General features: G+C 36.9%; 1 protein-coding gene across 1 annotated transcript in view; it reads right to left on the reverse strand.

The window, feature by feature from the left end:
* The window catches only part of LOC129360415 (rap guanine nucleotide exchange factor 2-like), a 96,322-nt gene that overhangs the window by 76,564 nt on the left and 1,385 nt on the right, over positions 1 to 18,373 (reverse strand).

Below are 18,373 nucleotides of genomic sequence, written 5' to 3' on the forward strand. Positions count from 1 at the left end.
TACTGAATCTGATGACACATATAATAATAATGATGCATCAACCACTGACGCACTTCCTAAAATATTTTTTTATTTATGTCATTTATTTATTTTTACAAATAAAAAATTAAAGTGCAGCCTGGATTCACTTTGGAGTTTACCAGTGTGTAATTTCATCTCAGAATAAAGCTGATTTCCATTTAATGTTCACTAATGGCTCTACAATTGTAAGGGAGAAGGGGAAGGGAACAACCTTGTGCCCCTTTGAACAAGGAATTTTTTTTATGGAATGTACTTAAAAACTGCCAGAGGGGAATTGGAAAAAACACAGAATTATAATCACAGAGAACTGCTCCTGATTGGTAGGACAGAGTCAAACTATCACACTCTGCATATTGACACGTTCACTTGAACAATCTGACCTCTCTTCATGACCCCGCCTGAGGACCCTGTCAGTGGCAGACGAAGAGGACTATGCAGAAGTTTTTGTAGCTCTTTCAATGCAACCTTGTCCTAAAAAAATTAATTAGTGTTTTTAGTGTGACAAAATATGAAAAAGGGATGAAAATAACATTTCACAACAACTCTTCCAAGCTACAATGTTGAGGTACAAGTTCAAACATCTTGTGTCCAGAACTTATGGAACAATCAGAACTTAAAATAATATTTTGTTAAATAACAGACTAATCAGTATAACAGAATAAAAGGAGGAATAGTACAAGAGCTTCCAAGTACCGAGTACATATTCTGAAGCTGTCAGCAAAAACTGACCAAACAAAATACTCCACTCCTGTCCTTGCAGGTAACGACAAGATAGGTTAATCTATGATGAAGGACAAACTTTACTGCCTCCGTCTGGCAAGTTGTTATCATTATCCCTGCAGCAAACAGGCAGCGACAGATATTTAATTATCACTGTTGACTCAGTGAAGTGTAATCAACATAAAGCAAAGAAACATATTCCAAGATTTTCCTGAATGTAGCAAATGAAAGATTAACACCAGTGAAAATCAGACACTTCAGGGCTGTGTTGTACTTATTAAGACCTATTAAGACCTAAAGCAGGATAAAATGAACAATCCACCTATAAACACCTGAAGCCAAAGTGGGGGATGTTTGGTCACAGTTGGGGTCCTACTGGGTCCCAGCAGAGGCTCTTTGTTGTCACTAATGCAGACATGCAGCAACAAAACACATCAAGCAAGCAGCCTGCTGGCACACTTTGTGACCACAATTACTGACCCCATCCTGTTCAAAGCCAGCTTCTGTACAGAACTAACCATCAACACCAAGACAAGCAGTAGGTACTGGCACTGAGTGTCCATACGCGGGATAAAGTGTCCACAGAAAAAGAATGGGTCCAAATGCTGATTTCTTATAGCGTCTACACCATAATCGACTCAGGTTGATGATGCAAACTATATCTGCAGAGGTGCGGAGTGTGTGTGGGTGTGTCGACTGTGTTCAGGGTCAGTCACTGGTTGGCTCTGACAGACCAACAGTTTCAAACCAAACAAGGTGACAAAGTATCAGATTCACCATCAAATGTACTGAGATAAAAAAAAAAAATCAAGTTCTCAAATTATTTCCTTGACTAGTTTAGAGTCTTACCTGGAAATTTCTATGAATCGTTGGTGGTCGTCTGCAATTTATAAATCTGAATAATGACTATATAGTGAGATTACTACTTTTGCAGTTTGAGTTATTTTCTAGTGTAAATTCATCAAGAGTAGGAATAACTATCAATATTTGAACACATGATTTAATGCAATTCTTGTGTGCTGTTTACCAGTACAAACACACTACTTACTTAACTTTTGTTTTAAGTTGACCTCTTTGATAAAATGTACCTTTTACTTTCAGAACAGTATTTGTTTTTGTGTATTTCTGTGGTGCTTACATAAACACACAAAATATGAAAAGAAGATTGATGAGTTTCTAACAGCTTTCTAAAACTTTATTACAGTATTGTTTTGTCATATTTATGGTAAAAGTGATTATTATGACAAAGCAGCACTCAGCAATTCTCCAATTTATTCTTCTCATATTTAGCACTTTGAATACCCACAGATTTATGTGTAAATAGATTTGGTTAAAAAGATTATTTGGGAGGATTATTGTGCTCTAAGTGGCACTTTATAGATACAATTTATACGTCAAAGTCCAAATGTTTATGTATTTGTGTACTATGTAATAAGAAATATTAGTTATTGTTCAGGAAAATTCCAGTTTTATCCAGCAATTAAGCTACATTGACAGAATAATCAGGAAAATGTTGTTTGTAAGAGACTTAGTGGGAATCCATTTTCAAGTTTACTAAATAACTTTGTTCTTACATTCAACACATGACAAAGTTTGTTACATACAGCCAAAATTGAGCTGGTTTAGTTATTTAAACCATCTCAATTTATATTATATAATAACGATAGCAATAACAATAATAATAATAATACAAATTATTATTTTTAAAAAAAACAAAATGTAATTGTCTCTGCCTAATTAGGGTTAATGGTCTTAATTAAAATCTTGTCTTATTTTAGAATCTCTAACCACAACAGCAGTTCAATGAGGATTCAACACCGGACACACAGCACTACTGGAGACAAAGGAATCTCTTTGTTCTGTCACTGAACCTCAACCTAGAAGGTCCTTTTCCCGGGAAAAACGCCAAACGTCGGGCCAAATGAAACCCGCCCCATCTCTTTCAGACAAAGCCCTCAAAGAGGTGTGCCGCAATAATCGCAAAGTTACGCAACGTCATATATAAAGATCGATTCATGAGAGCTCAAAGGAAAAACAAGAAAGGGTAGGGGTGGATGAAGTGGGATAGAGATGTGCTTTAATCTTCCCGGGGCTAATCGCTCGCTTGGTGGCCAAAAAGCTCCCAAAAGGCTCGGCTCCCGCATCACCTCCCTCCCTCTGCTGCTGTCCAATTAACTTGACACAAAAAGAAGCCAAAGCCTGGAGGAGAGCTGCTAATGAAATCCTAAAGTTTAACACAAAGGAAGAACAGAACCCAGGTTCCTCGCTGCTCGGATTCAATTCTGTTCAGTTGAAGCATCAATTAGTTGCGTTTCCTGAAGAACAGAGACATTAATCCTCAGACTCCCCCAGCTGAATCTAAAATATTTATTGAATCCAATAATCAATCTTTTACATCTCTGCTGCTTTGTCCTATGGCCTGCTGCATGAAATAATTACAGAATTACAATGCCACTCCTGCAGCTGGTTGCTAGGGAACAGTCGGGGAAAGCTTTCCGTCCTGCTGGAGCCGCTTTCATGCAAGAGTTTTTATTTCAAACCCCAAAGGCCACAAACACTCCCCGCTCACTGGAGGGACACTGCAGCTTGCTTGGGAGTTACTCTAGTTTTGTTCTCACAAAACTATTACTATTTTAGAGCACAAGAGAAAGAAATACACACCCAAGTCTGTAAACACACTGGTAAAAGTCTTTAAGAGAACACATAATATCGCTTGGTAATACTCAGAGCCTCTTATAGCAGATTGAAAGTCCAGCAGCTCTGCAGAAGACGATGCATGCCAATTATCATTTTATAGAAATACTTGTGGTTTCACAATCTTTCAATATTAAAATTGGTTTCATTTTGGTTTAATAACTTCCTAAAAACCTTTTCTCGGTTTCCCTGGCAGAGACAGCTTGATCCTATGGTAGTTGGCATTAGCCAAGTTTTACAAATGGTAAAATCAGCTTTTTCTAGGATTTTTCTGAAATTAGTTCAACTCACCTGTCCATCAACTCTGACCGTTTTTCTGTAGCTGCTGAAGAAAACCATCTCCACCACATGATGCTGCCACCACCATGATTCATCTTGAGGATGAGTCAAGGGTGAAGCATGTATGCCTAAAAGTTCTGACCAGAGTATCCTCTTCTAAATGTTTGCTCTGTCTCCGTCGTCACAAACATTAAACTGGACTTCTTGTGGTTTCCTTTTGAACTTGTATACTTTCTATTTGGCTCATGTGGAATTGCTGAATAAGTGACTTTATGCTTTTTCTTCTTTTAAATGTCTGTACAAAACTACTGATCCATTGATAAATCTATAAAAATATCACCCATGTGTCTGTCCCATATTTGTATGATATTAAAGGGAATAACTGCACTTATTTTCTTCCACTTAAAGTGCTACTGGAAACCCTTCTCAGTTTGTAAATGTTGCACAGTTCACAAAACGACTGTAGCGTTCTTTTGTTTACCACGCATTGCGTACTGTAACACTGATTTAAACCAAGCTGATTAGGGCTTGAATGGAAGTTTCCTGTTTACAGAGTTGCCCCATGATCCCACCCAAAGCCTTTCACTTCGCCTCGCCTGAAATAGGCCTCTGCTCTAGACGGATGGGGATTTCAGACTACGTCCTCAGGATGTTTCCCAAAACAATCATGGTGACTTAAGTCCTCACTTTTCCCTTTCCTTTTGTTTCACTGGAAGATATACTTCCATGAGGCTGGGCTTTATATTTATGAATTTTTGTTTGTGTGCAGGTTTCTTACCATAATCAAAGTTTTACATTAAGTTGCATTAATATCTGATTTGAAGGTTAATCAGTTGAAACTTTCTCTGTGTTCATAGTTCACACATGCTCTCCACAGCAGGAAATTCTTTGCTGCAGATGTATTGTAACAGCTGGAAATGCTACAAACAGCATCTTGGAGAAATTGGAACAGAGCACAAGATGATGAAAAAAAATCTGCTTGCACAGCACACCATTAACAACCAATACATTTGTTTTCGGTATTAAAATAAACTGATCATAGGAATTTGAAAATTCCATCTGGTCAAAAAGATGAAAATTAACATGTTCTTGAATAAAATTAGTCATTTGTTGAAATGGATGAAATTTTTTGATAATTTTTGCACAAAAAATATTTGTGGGAATCTGTGTTCATTTATTTTAGTGTTACACAATCATGGAACAATTCAAAAGTCAATTTAAGTCTGGATGTGTAAAGCTGCAAGAAGTTCAGTTTTACTAAATCTGATTTTCCCAAAGCAGCAAGAATATAATACGTGTGACATTGGTTGCTTTTTTCAAGCAGAAGATGTCTGTAACAGAACCACTGTATCAGGTCGGTATCATACCCTTAGAAGAAGACTGTATTACCCTAATACAGTCTTCATTAATCCCAACAACAACACAGCTGCAAGCAGCAGTCACAACTTCATAGGCGAGTGGTGAATTCAGCTGCTCACATGAAAACACTCAGCCACACATTTTCTGATCCTCTGAAACCAAAACAGACAAGCAATATGGAGAAGCCAAGCAAAAATTTGATGAAACTTAAATAACTTCAATTTATTTTAATAATTATTCTCACTTGTCCTTCCACTTCCATTCCAATCTGCCCTGTGATATGGAAAAATCTCAGAGACGAATTATATCGCTTAGTCTGGATTGTTGCAAAAATAACTCAATGCATCAAAGCCTCAGTGACAGACATAACTAGAAAGAGTAGACAAAGAGTTTTCATAGCTGGCTGGCTCAAAAAGATGACAAAAAGAATGCTGTCAAGTTGCCTTTAGACAACGCACTAAGCCTCACGTAGTCTAATGATCTATTGTGTTTGAATGCTGTGAATGCGGCTTGATAAGTGTGGCTTTACAAGAGAGTGTCACTATGTGGATTTAGTCAGTTTGCTATTTCCAAATTAGGGTATCAGAAAATAAATAATATACAAGTGTGGTAGATATTATCAGAAATGTTCTGGTATTGTAAGGTTGCAATGACTAATAATATTAATTGTGACAAATCAGTTTTGAAATAATTGTCAACTAATTTAGTAGTAATAGTGAACATATAGACTGGAAAAAAGGCAGTTTGCAGAAAAACACCTCATTCAAATGGAAAATGTATGTACATTTTCAAGAGTTTTTGCTTAATTACTGCTCTAAGATTAAAATAAACCAGAAACATTTTGCTGTAGTTTTACTCAGAACTCCTCAAGTGGCATAGTTTTAGCTTCACCTGGTTATAAAAACGTAGTCAACAGATCTGCTACACTAAATTGATGTTAAGACAAGAAAAAAGATCTGAGCTTTTTACATGTTCTTGTTGGAAGGATTTTTTAGCTGAAGATGCATCTATTGTTACAAATGAAGGAGTGTACACTGATGGATTCCTGTTATTTCAGGGAATAAGATGCTTATTTTCTTATTTTAAAAAGATCGGAATTATTTGTTATTTCCATATTTTACTGTTTTTCCCATTTTTTGTTTAAAAACTTTTTTTTTAATAAAGCTTTGAAAAAGTTAAATTAATGCTTTGGAAACATAATCAATGAAGAATTTAACAATGGCACTTTACTTAGAGTGATGTTTTGATTGTTGATTCTTTGTGACTTTCTGTGTTTGTATTTTTATGATGTAAAGCACTTTGAAATGCGTTGCTGCTGAAATGTACAAAACAAATTAAATTTGATTGTTTGATTGATCTACTTAAATTAATTAAGTTTATTTGATAGGGACAGAGACACATCAACACAGACAAACTGAGCAGAACAGCAGTCTCATGTTTGCATCAAAGTGCTTATAACAAGCTAATTCACAGCTCGTGTCCCTGGGTTAAAGTGGTTAAATGAAAAAATATGCAGAATGTGCCGATTTTATTTATTATTAGGATAATTGATTATTAAAATAATTGCTTGTTGCAGGCCTAAAATGTTATATCAACAGAAATAACTTAATTTTCTATTTGAATTAGATCAAACCCCAGTAATATGAACAAAAGCATATTATTTCTTAACTACTGTTATATTGAGAATTTAAAATGAAATCAGAATAACCCTTTTCCTGATATTTCCTCCAACTTTTGACTCAGTCATGGTGAGTGCTACAACACTCATACCGTTGGATTAGCAGCATGTATGATGCAAGTACGTGAGGGCTCCCCCTCCCCCAGGGTTTTTTCTTTTTAAATCAGCAGACTTGTAGAAACCTGACTGTGTGGTTTTGATTTGAGCTGATAGTGTCCTGTTGAACTGCTCAGACTGTTTCCCTCTCTAAACGTTTCCATTACACGTCCAGTAATCAAATTACTCAATCACAAACCAGCAAATGCCACTTTAAGACTTTAGCTCTGCACAAGGTCAATGCAGCGTTGTGTAATCGTACTTCTGATTCTTTGTCTTTCCTGCATCAAGGTTGAGTGATGCATAAGGAGATCAAAATATTTATTACAGCAAAGGTCATTTGTAGAAAATCAGAGGGAAGCATGGGAAAACGTTTGGCATCATAAAGGTTATCCAAGGAGAAGCTGTGAGGCGCCAAGAAGATAATACCATCTAATACACAAACTCATATCATTTAGAGAAAAACTACAGCTGGAATGGGGCACATACCACACTGTCAGCCGACTCAAATGGATGTTTTCTGGGCTGCTACTATTGCATCATTCCAGTACATATGTTATGAGGTTCTGTTCCAGAACCCTTACAGTGCAACGTTTTCTGGATCAAGGCTCCAAAATAAAATTCCCAACTTGCATTCTAGGGATCTTCTTTCAGAAACGTTAGGAAGATAATTAGAGTTGCCGTTAGGATAATTATGGCCCTTCTTCCTCAAAGCAGGAAGTGGGAAGAAACTGTCAAACATTCCAACATGAATCAGATTAGGTTCAAGTCCTGGAAGTGAATGAATGTTTTCCCCTCCAGTGGGTAACTGGGGGAAAATGTTGTGAGGTGGGAAACGTGACTAGCCTCAGGTCAGACAAACCCTCCGGGGCCAATTACCAAGATAAGATTTCAACAGTACAGATACGGTACACCAGCTCACTCTGCTACATACAGGAAGTGGAACAACACTGATCACTGATTCATAAATGAGGAAAGTGAACATCTAGCACTGCAGATATTCCTGTAGGCCAAACTCAACAGCTGCTGGTGCAGAGTAACCTCCTTCAGCAGACAGCTGCTGTTGCTCCTGCTGCTAGAGGAATGAATCGGCTCTTATGGAACCTCATGACGAGTAAAACCTGCCTACGAGCAGCGCTGCGCCTCATGAGGCTCAACAGGCCGCATTAATCACTGGAATCTTCATATAAAAAAGTCACAAGTTATTGCAAAAACCTTTTCATCTTTTAATCTGTCATCACATGTCAGAAACTTCCTGTACTTTCGCAACATGTGTTGCTGTTTACACTGGTTGGACTGTCATGTATCACATTTAAAAGATTCAAAAGGAAATGCAGCTTGGGAAGTTGAAATGCATGAGTTTAGCTTCCGATAACTCACAATCAGTGCCATTCATTTTACTTGCCACTGATTGTATCCCAAGATTAGCAATAAGAAAGACTGTACATATTAGCTCATGCTGTGGTGCTAAAGTGGTTGCCACTCTGTATATTAATGCATATCAAGATATATTTGGACTAGATATGTTTGAGCTATTAAAATAGATAGCTATAAGCATTTTTTGAGAAGGTCTCAAGTATTCATGCCAGGGGACCCCAGCACAAAACCAAAAGGTTTTGAGAAAGTATTGATCAACCATTCTGGTACTCCTGTGTAAAATTTGCAGGATTTATTTTTTTGTTAAGCTCTAAAGATTTTTCTTTAAAAGATAATCAGTTATTTATTTTTATTTAATATTTATCAATATTCTTTATCCATACATCAAAATTCAAGTTCAAGCCAAAACTCAGTTTGTCTTTTCTCCTCATCAGTATGTTATAAATAAAAAAGCACTATATAACTTAATTATTTAGGAGTCTATGAAATATTAAAACCCAGTTATTTGTTGCAAGTAAATTTTATTTGTCTTTAAAAGTTCAGCACAGAACTGAAAATATGAATTCACACATTGCATATATGGAAGAATATTTGAAATAGTTGCGTGCACGGTCACCTGTATTTCTCTTGAATAAATTCAAGAACGCATAAATAAATGTTCTTTCTGTATCTTTTCTTTGTGTTCACTGTTGGGTCAGAGTTGATATAAATCACTCTTTATCTTCTCTTTCCCACTAAAAACCTTTTTTGGCTAACAGTCGCCAGCTTGCAATTCTGCTTTAACAGTTTTCAGTCTTGTTCATGAAATCCAGACAAAACTTTCAGAAAAGGTTTAAAAACAAGATGTTTTGTTTTGAATGGTAATCTTTGTGTTTCTGGTGTCTTCCATGTTTCCCACAGACAGCAGTGAGCTGCTTGGAGAATATCTGAAGCTGAGCAGACACATGTATGCAGAAGCTGCACCAATCTGTCAGTCATAGCCTCGCTCCTCTTTCACTAAATTACCACTAAGCTGTGGAAAATGCCTTTGCAAAGCAATAAATAACATGCACAACCTAAAATACAATTCTGAAAAATGTGCACACAGAATCTGATTTCTTTATATAAGTTGCATAAAATGTGGCTGCATAAAAGGCTGGTTAATAGTTTGTGGTGAAAATGCATCAATCAGTCGACCACAAACAGGAAGTGGACAGTTTTCCCTCTTTTCATCTAATGCATCAAAAATAACTTTCACCATTTAACGTAAACATTTTTTTCTCACTTATGCATAATTTTTTATCAATATCAGAATCATCCTGATCAGTGCATCTCTCGTTTGTGGTTTACATTTTAAATGAGACAGTTAAAAGATCTACAAAAAAATGCTTTAATAATTTATTCGTTTTCCATTTTTCCTACTCGACAATTTGCTTGAGAATTCATTAAACATTGTTTTTTCCAAAATCTTAAGAAAAGATATTTTCCAATGTGTATGCACTGATTCTTTGTGAAATTAAGCATCCTCACCATAAACACTGCCATGGATCCTGTCATGGCAAACCAAATATTATTAAGCACCATTTTTCCAAACAGTGTAAACAAGTATTAGCTACATGTATAACCTGCGTAACAGGATTTAAGAGATCTATAATCAGGCAAATTAATCAGCTCTCCATCTGATCCAAGTCACGCCTGAGCAGTCCACCGTGAGGCAGGATTACACAGAGGATTACACAGCAGCGTGGGTCTGTACTGTCTAGGACCAAAGAAAACAACAAATTCAATTAAAGAACAACAATACCACCACTACTGATCAAGAGGTAACTCAAAATAAAATTCAGAGTTCTACTTTAGATTCAGAGGCATAAAGGTGACCTATTACATTTTCTCAACAGGTTAGGATAGATCTATGGGCTATATAAAAAGAAGCGCATTACATATTTTGTACAAAATCATTAGATAATGAGATTTTATTTTGCTCAGTTCTCCTTTTACAATGAGCTGTTTTAGTGCCTCTGTCACTTAAAATCCAAATAAGCTGCTGTTGGCCACGTCCCCAATTCAACGTTTACACTCACACGAGAAAATAGCTGTGAACAGATGCGCAGTTGTGCAACAGTACATCTTTGAAAAGCAGAAAGAGAGCCTCATGCACAACCAACAAAAATGGAACAATTGGCTTCTGGATGGTAAAGCAACAAAGGTAAAGGTAATTTTATTGATATAGCACATTTTCAGCAATAAGGCAATAAATACAAAGTTCTTTACATGAATTAAAAGGAAATACAAACCAAAAGAAAGAGCAAAAGAAAAAAGCTAAAAAATGTTGATCCATTGTAAATAAATTAGATACTCCTATTCAGGGTTAGTTGTCAAGTATAAGTAAGTATCCTCTGGTCTCATTTTTTTCTGATTTGGAAGAATAGGAGTCTGAAAAGGAGTTGCTAAAGTAGTTTTTTTGGGGGATTCTAAGTTCTCATCCCTGTCTTGTTCTGGAAGAATTTTTTTCTGGATTCTAAGTTCATTCTAATTTATTTTTTGGGTTGCAATCATAGGAGTCTCTCTACATAATAATCTAAAAATATAATCTAATATTGATCAAAATAGTGAGTCCTCTACAGTTTCTAAATATAAGCTAAAGAATGACTAATAAACTAGAGTCTCTGAATTTCAAGTTTGCTCTAATTCCTTTTTCTGGGTAAAAAGTGAGTACTCCAGTTTCTAACAAAATAAAATAAAAAGAGGAATTAGGGCAAATGGCAACATTCAGACAAAACAAAGACATGAGTGAAGGTGGTGACATTACAGGGCCATGAAACCATGTTGCTCAGCTTCCAGGCAGAAGTCTGACAAGATGTTGTTATTGAGGAATGTCCTTGGGAGCGTCAGCTTCTCAGCTGCATGGATAACAGGAGGTGGTAAGGTGGGAAGGAGCCTTATGTTTAGATGTCTTCAAGGAGCTTGGAAATATGCAGCCCTTCCAAGGCAAAACGGGGAAAGCCATTTCAGATAGAGAATGTCTTAAGTCAGGTAGATTATAAATTTCTATCTTCCCTAAAGTCTCTCCAATACATCACAGTTCCCAAATTAGTTTGGTTGTTCCACTTAACCGAACCTAAGGGAACCTAACTTCCCTTACCTGCCCTGTTTGTTCTATTTTTGTCCTGTTGTTTTCTATATTTTTGGAGCCTTTCTTTGCAGATCCTCCAACTCTACAAATTATGGATCTGGTCAACCAGCCTCTCAATGCAATTTATAAAATTTTCTTAACAAGACTGGGCAGAGGAGAGTCCTCTTGTCCTGTGGGGATACAACTCATAATAACAGGATTTCTGCTGTTTGGAGCTTGCGGATATTTGGCTTATCAACAAATTTGTGACAGACTTGGCTGAACTAGTGAACACTCAGACTGTTGGTGTGGACAGAGACGCAAGTTGGATGTGAGTCTTGCTGAGACTCGCAGCCCAGCTGAGGACTCCAAAACTCATTAACGGAATGGAATCGATCTTGGAGAAGTTGCTAGATTCAGTGAGGGAGCAGAGGAAAAAAGTGTCCACCTTCACCGAGAGCAAAAAAAATCGTACAATGGAAACTAGTCTTTCCATTGTACAGCACATACAACAGTAAAACCAGCTGACCAAACATGATGGAGCTCAGTTTGGATTGCCAGGTAATGGGCTGGGCTCGGCTAGGGTTGCTTGGTAACAGGCTGGGTTTTGCTAGAATTGCTGATTTGTGACGTTACATTCGGGAGGTTTTTGAAACTGCTCATTTTCCAGACAACAGGTAAGGTTTATCTATTACAAAAAAAAAAGTCTGGGTGGTTCTTGGCTGTTTTTAGAAGCAGCAGAAACCCAAACAGAAGTACAAAACCTTCAAAATGTGAATTGGTCCCCTTTAAATACTAGAACAGCATAAAAACCTGATGTTTAAGTGGTCTATTCTAGTCCGAACTGATCTACTGTCCAAGCCAAGAGGTCAGGGGTTAGGTTAGGTTATGTAAAGGTTGTGGTCACTCAACAGATTGGTGGCCGTATCCTCTTGCTGTGAAAGCTGGAGGAATTTACTCTCTAGATATATTTTGTTTAGTGCAAGAAAAAAAAAACAGAAGAATGTCATCATGAGAACCTAAAACGTACAATTCTTAGTAGAGTGTGTGATTCTGCGGGTTACACTATACATAGTGACCCTGAAGCCACGGCTGAAGCTTATCAGCAGATAAAAAGCACAGGAACAATGCGACCGCTGACAGATCATGGAGGAAACCAGTCGAGCTTCAGGCAAATGCACACAAGCTGTGAGCTGCAACAGAAAGGTGCAACCGCCTGATCAAAGAAGCCGCTGCATGAGCGCAACCTGCAGAAAGCCCTCATTACATGCAAAGAGCAGAAACAGAAAGCATTCAGAGCAGGGAACATGGAGGGAACTGGACTCTGTGTTGCATTAACTTTCTCTAACCCTCTATTGTTGTATAAGAAACAAATAGAATTTGAAGGAAATCAGACTCTTCTGCAGCATAAGCACTTCTTTCCACATGGACACCCTGAGGAAGCATCCACCTTAAACACTTTATGTCCGACTTAAAACGAGTCAAGAATTACTGACAGAACAATGAGATCAATAAACTGGAAACTTATAACTAAGGAACTAAATTCTACTGTAACAACAAAGTTATTGACAGAATATTTTAATATTTTTTATGCAAAAAGGTTCACATGTTAAAACAATTTTGGAAGTGAAGGCAAAACTTCTTGCAAATATTTCTACAGTATCACCACAAAACCTAAAAAAACAAAAAGAAAATCACATTCATTTTGAGTCTTGTAGAAAGAAAATAAATACCTTGGTTTGTATTTTATACCTGGGTTCCAAAACCTGAAAGATTTTCCATTGCTATAAACATTTTTTATAGCATCATTTGTGTTGCAGAATACAAGATAGACCATTGACTATGGGTTCTTTTTAAGAAAGTCATTTTATTTTTCTTTAAACATTTGAATTAAAAATAGACTTGAGCATTACAATTTTTAGTTGTAGATTAGAAATCGGTTAAAGCCCAATTGATAAGACATATTCAAAAAATCAACATTAAAACATTTACGAAAATGGGATGTAAAATATCTGTCTGTGCAAAACAACTGGCTTGTACAAGCCAGCTGAATAATATTAAAGACTAACATAGAGTATTAGAAGTTATCATTACAACAAAACCAATACTGTTTTTAGCCAACAGAACTTTAGCTGGTTTTTGTACAGGACTTGTAATAAATGAACTACAGATCAAACTACAGCAGGTTCAGATCCGTTTTCAGAAACTACACCTGATCTGTGTTTTCCTTATTAGCTTGCCTCTGGCTCTGCACGAACATTCGTTTGAGTTCCAGCAAAGGAAAACATGGATGGCAAATTTCTACTTTAATGCAGACTTAAATGATTAATGAAATAATGATTATCAAACAGTATTAGTTAGATTCACTAGATTCTTCCTGAAGAATCAATTCCCTGAGCAGCATCCAGTCCTACTACAATTACAGAATAAATATTGTTTGAAATAAGCTCGTCTGAAGCTCTGCTCCTTTTCTGTTTGGGCATCCCTGATGACTCATGTTTGATTTTTCCCTTCCTGAAACTTTCCCCCCATATTTAGGCTCAGAGGAATACGTCACTGAGACTCGGCAGTGTGTAACTACTTCAGTCTGCACACGCTCTCAACTTTCCACTCAGAAATAACATGTGACATCACTTCAGCTCTACAAACACCAAGGCAAGTGGCAGCTAAATATACCGGTTGGATCAGACTTTTGGGGAATTAACAAGTCTTTAGCTGCCAGGAAGAAAAATGGACTGCTTTTTTTTTTTTTTTTTTACCATACTGAAAGAGCCCTGCCCCAGAAACTCAGTCAGGAAGGTTTTCAAACAGATGTTCAGATGATTATGACACCAGAACAAAAATAGGAAGCAACTCACAAAACAAAAAAGAAACTTAAATAGAAAAGAAAAAAACAGAAACGCTGCTTTGGAGCGAAAGCGTTGGAGGCACTCTTCCTGTAAAAGGTTCACAAGACATCCTGGTGCTTTTCCTCTTCCTGACTGTACGGAGCAGGATGCTGAGGAACAACGCCGCCATCAATCATCTCAATCAGCGAAGCGCCTCCGTCATGTACAGGCCTATCATAGTTCATTACCTCTTATTAAACATAACTACATTCAGGTAATTTATGGTATTTTTAAAATTATGGGGGATTTATTTTTCACAAACCCAACAAGACAACCCAAAAGTAAAGAAACTTTAGTTTCTCACTTTCATATCTTTAATATTATCATCCAAATACTTATGATTTCACTAATAAATTACAACTTAGCTGCATTAAGGACACATTGGTTTAGTGTCAAAAGCTGCTATTTTCTTACATGAAACTTTCCACCATGTCTTCTTTTTTTCAGTTTGGTTGCAGCAAGCCGCCACTGACCTCCTGCTCTTTCCCCAGAGAATGTGGAAACAATGTAAAGTAGGCGGTGTGTCCCTGCAGCTCTGTGGCCGTGAACCAGGGTCACTGCAGCGGGGGGTGGTTTGTTGTTTATGCCCTTTGGCTTTGCCACCTGGTTGAAGAAGAGCAGAAATGCCACTCTTGCATCCAGATACGTCCCTGCTGATAAATAAAGTCAAGCTGCGAACATCTTCGGCCCTCCCCCCTGCTGAGGGAAAAGCATGATGCTTTATCCCCTCCCCCTCTAAAATTATGACTTTCTCTTGCATTGACGTAATTAAAAATGATCTTTACAATAAAACCAGTGTTCAGTCTCTGTAAAACAATGCAACAACAACAAAGTATGCGTTGAGCGGTTGGTCACAAGTGGAAAATCTCATTGTCTCAGAAACAAAGACTGTTGGTTTTGACCTTAAAGACAAACAGACGAGTCACCAGCTGCCAGTGCACATGAAGTGCAGTTATTTCAAAAGTTTAAAATCTGCATCAGAATGTGTTGTACAGATGAGCAAACAGAAAATGAACAGGATTTTCAATCAGTTTGCCTTATTTCACACAGTGGGTTTGATAATGAACCGCAGCAGCTGAAAATAGAACAAATGTTGAATTTTGGTCCTAAATGGGACCGAGTCAACCACAATGTCAGGTATGAAAACACTCTTAGTTGCTTCTGTGCTCCAACAAACCCCAACTAAACTCACTGACAATTGAAGCTCAAACCAATTTAGAATGGCAGCTCCCTAATTATCTTCTATTTGTTTAAGAAGACTAGTTAAAAAAAACAGTGCTACTGTTATGCCTTTTTATATTGAAAATCTCAAAGGGAACTCAGAATCTGCAGAAACCTGCACTGACCAGCAGAAGCATTCTAAAAAACGTACATCAGAACTCGACCACAGGTCTCATCTTTTAACTGCTGCACATCTTTCAGATTTCATTCAAATCTCTCAAGCCAAGTCTAAATTTCTCTGCAACATATCAGTAAGTATGGACACAAAGCAGCCATGAAACCTAAAACCATCACATCCTGTTTGCTTAATTTGCATTACAACTGACAGAGTAATGCCAAACACGCGCAGCAGTGCTCTGCAGAAAAATTATGTCACCCTCCTTTTTCTGTTCTTCCCTCTGTGCCTAAAATATCTGACATCCCACACTATAGTCATAAAAAAACAAAACAGATAACGTGCGAGAAGACAAACCGTCAAGTGGTCAGTTATTTAACCTGCCATGTGACACCGACGTGAGGCTCGGGGTCAAGCCTCGCTGCGGTGAGTCTTCACAGATAAAGACAGATCCCTGCATCAGTTGGCTAATCCTGACAGAGAGGTCCTGCCAACACCATTAGGATAAACCCGTTTGAGGCGCTGCAGCCACTCCACACATGAATAACACACAGGAATGAAAAACACTCAACACCAATATAGTGTCAGAATGGCATGATCAGTAGTAACACAAAGATACAGCTGGAAATAACTTGGCTTTCGGCAGAGGCTTTTATTCTGAGGGTGAAAAATTATGTGGATCATAAATGGAAAATGACAAGCATGCAGAGAGAAACCTTCCTGCAGATTTATTTTCCTTTTTTTCTGTTTTCTTCAGAGACTTCTGCAAATATTTTCTGCATTGTTGCACAACGCGGGTTGTTTAGAGTTTAAATCCTAAATCTCAACATAATGAACTTATACCGCAGAAACTTATTTACATACTAATTTGGTAAAAATCTGAAAATGGAAAGAAACGGACAAACGAAAATCAGAAAACACATGGATTGACAAATGGATAATTCAACAGAAAAATGTTTGAATGAATGTTGTTTATAAAAGGACAACTATACACATATTTGAAATACTCCTTTTTATTTCTATAACCAGAAACATAACAAATCAAATTTTATACTTTTCCAGACACCATAGAAAGCCTGGATTTAAACCTTTTTCTCAGAATGTTCAAGCAAACATATGTTGAAGATTTAACTCCTTCACACATGTTTGGCAGGTAAAGAACTTCTCAAATTGAACTGGCACAGCATGCAGAGATAAATCCTCAAAGCTTGGCTGTCAGAAAAAATTTCAATTCTCAAAAAAAAATTATCCAATGCAGCGGACTCCAAGGTTTTTAATCAAATCTCAGATTTTCTTTTCTTTATTCAACACCCAACTGAATGCAAACCCTACTGATCAGCTGTAAATGGAAATATTCTCTGCAGTTGCTTCATCATAAAACTCTAATGGCAGCAATTTCCTTTTCCCCAATCCTCAGTAAGCTGGCATCTCTCATCCACTTAATTTACAGCTTGCAAAAAAGCTGTAAATATCACCGGCCTGGGGCAGTTAACAAGCCAGCAATGACACTGTATTGACAAAGAAGCAAAGGGTTTGCCTCCATAGGTAACCCCCAGTTCAAGTGTTATTGTGTTGATTGCCTCTTACATGTAAGGTCTGTGCAAACTGGATGTCATTTTTACAGCTAGAATACATTTATATTTGACCTATAAAAGATGCAAATCAGAAAAAAATTAATATTAATGCAGGCTTATGTACGGGTGCTCGGGTGGATCAACGTCAGTGCCCGTAATATCTGCAAGTTCAGGAGCTTCAAAGAGAGGGAATCCAAACGTAGACAGAGATGTGAGAAGAGGAGTAAAGAGCAATGAGTGTCAGAAAAACAAAGCCCTGCTTTATTCCAGATCTGAACTATATTAAAATATTTTGCAACAACGATAATATTGGCAAATATTACAATGACATCATCGGTTGTGATTTATCCCCATTTCTTCTTTCCTTCCATCACTTTGTGTCATTGAGCATTTTACGTAATGTCATTAGTGTCTATTGTGACATCTGCTGCCATGAGACTAAATTTTACATTACAATGCTAAATGTAAGTTCATCACACTGGAAATTAACAATGGATATTTATTACATTGCTTATCATAGTGAAAAACATATGCTAAGAACTTTGATTAAATTAAATCAAATCAAAAAAACTAAGAATTATCTAAAATTTTATTTTTATCATTTTCCCCACTGTTTGCTTCAGAAGAGCATCAATAAAAATCTGAAACTTTGAAAATACAGTATGATTGAGTGCAGTTACTGTGTGCAGTACAAATCACACTTCCTGAAGTAAGTGCCTATTTTAAATAGGAATTTTTCTGAAGAACAAGAGTTATGGCGCAATAAAGGCTGAGACATCCAGACACATTAAACTAAAAAAGAAGCCATTTTTATCATAAAGACAAGAGTTCCACAAAATATTGTAATAAAAGTTTTGACATATTATCCGATTATTATTGCACTCCAAACTGTCCTTTGCAATACAAATATTGCACACACTGACATTGCAACAATAGTTTTTTGCAATTTTTTGTAGCTTGACTGTAGATTACACCATAATCCCCAAGTGAGGAATACTGTGATGGCAAAGAACCGTTTGGATGCAATATTTTGTAGGCTATGAAATGTAACATAATGAGTGTGAATGAGTTCAACCAGAATATACCCATGTCTTATAAGTAGCTTAATGGCCAATATGCTAAAGCTCAATGAAATTGTGGGGTCATTGTGAAAAGAGAAAAGAAACTAAAACGATTGGCAGTTGATATTAATGTTGTAGTATTAAGCAATATTTCAATTAGATGTTTCACTAAAGTTCAACAGCCATATTCTATATTTTT

Source organism: Poeciliopsis prolifica, unplaced genomic scaffold (assembly GCF_027474105.1).
Source record: "Poeciliopsis prolifica strain line A6 unplaced genomic scaffold, Auburn_PproV2 SCAFFOLD006, whole genome shotgun sequence".
Classification (NCBI taxonomy): Eukaryota; Metazoa; Chordata; class Actinopteri; order Cyprinodontiformes; family Poeciliidae; genus Poeciliopsis; species Poeciliopsis prolifica.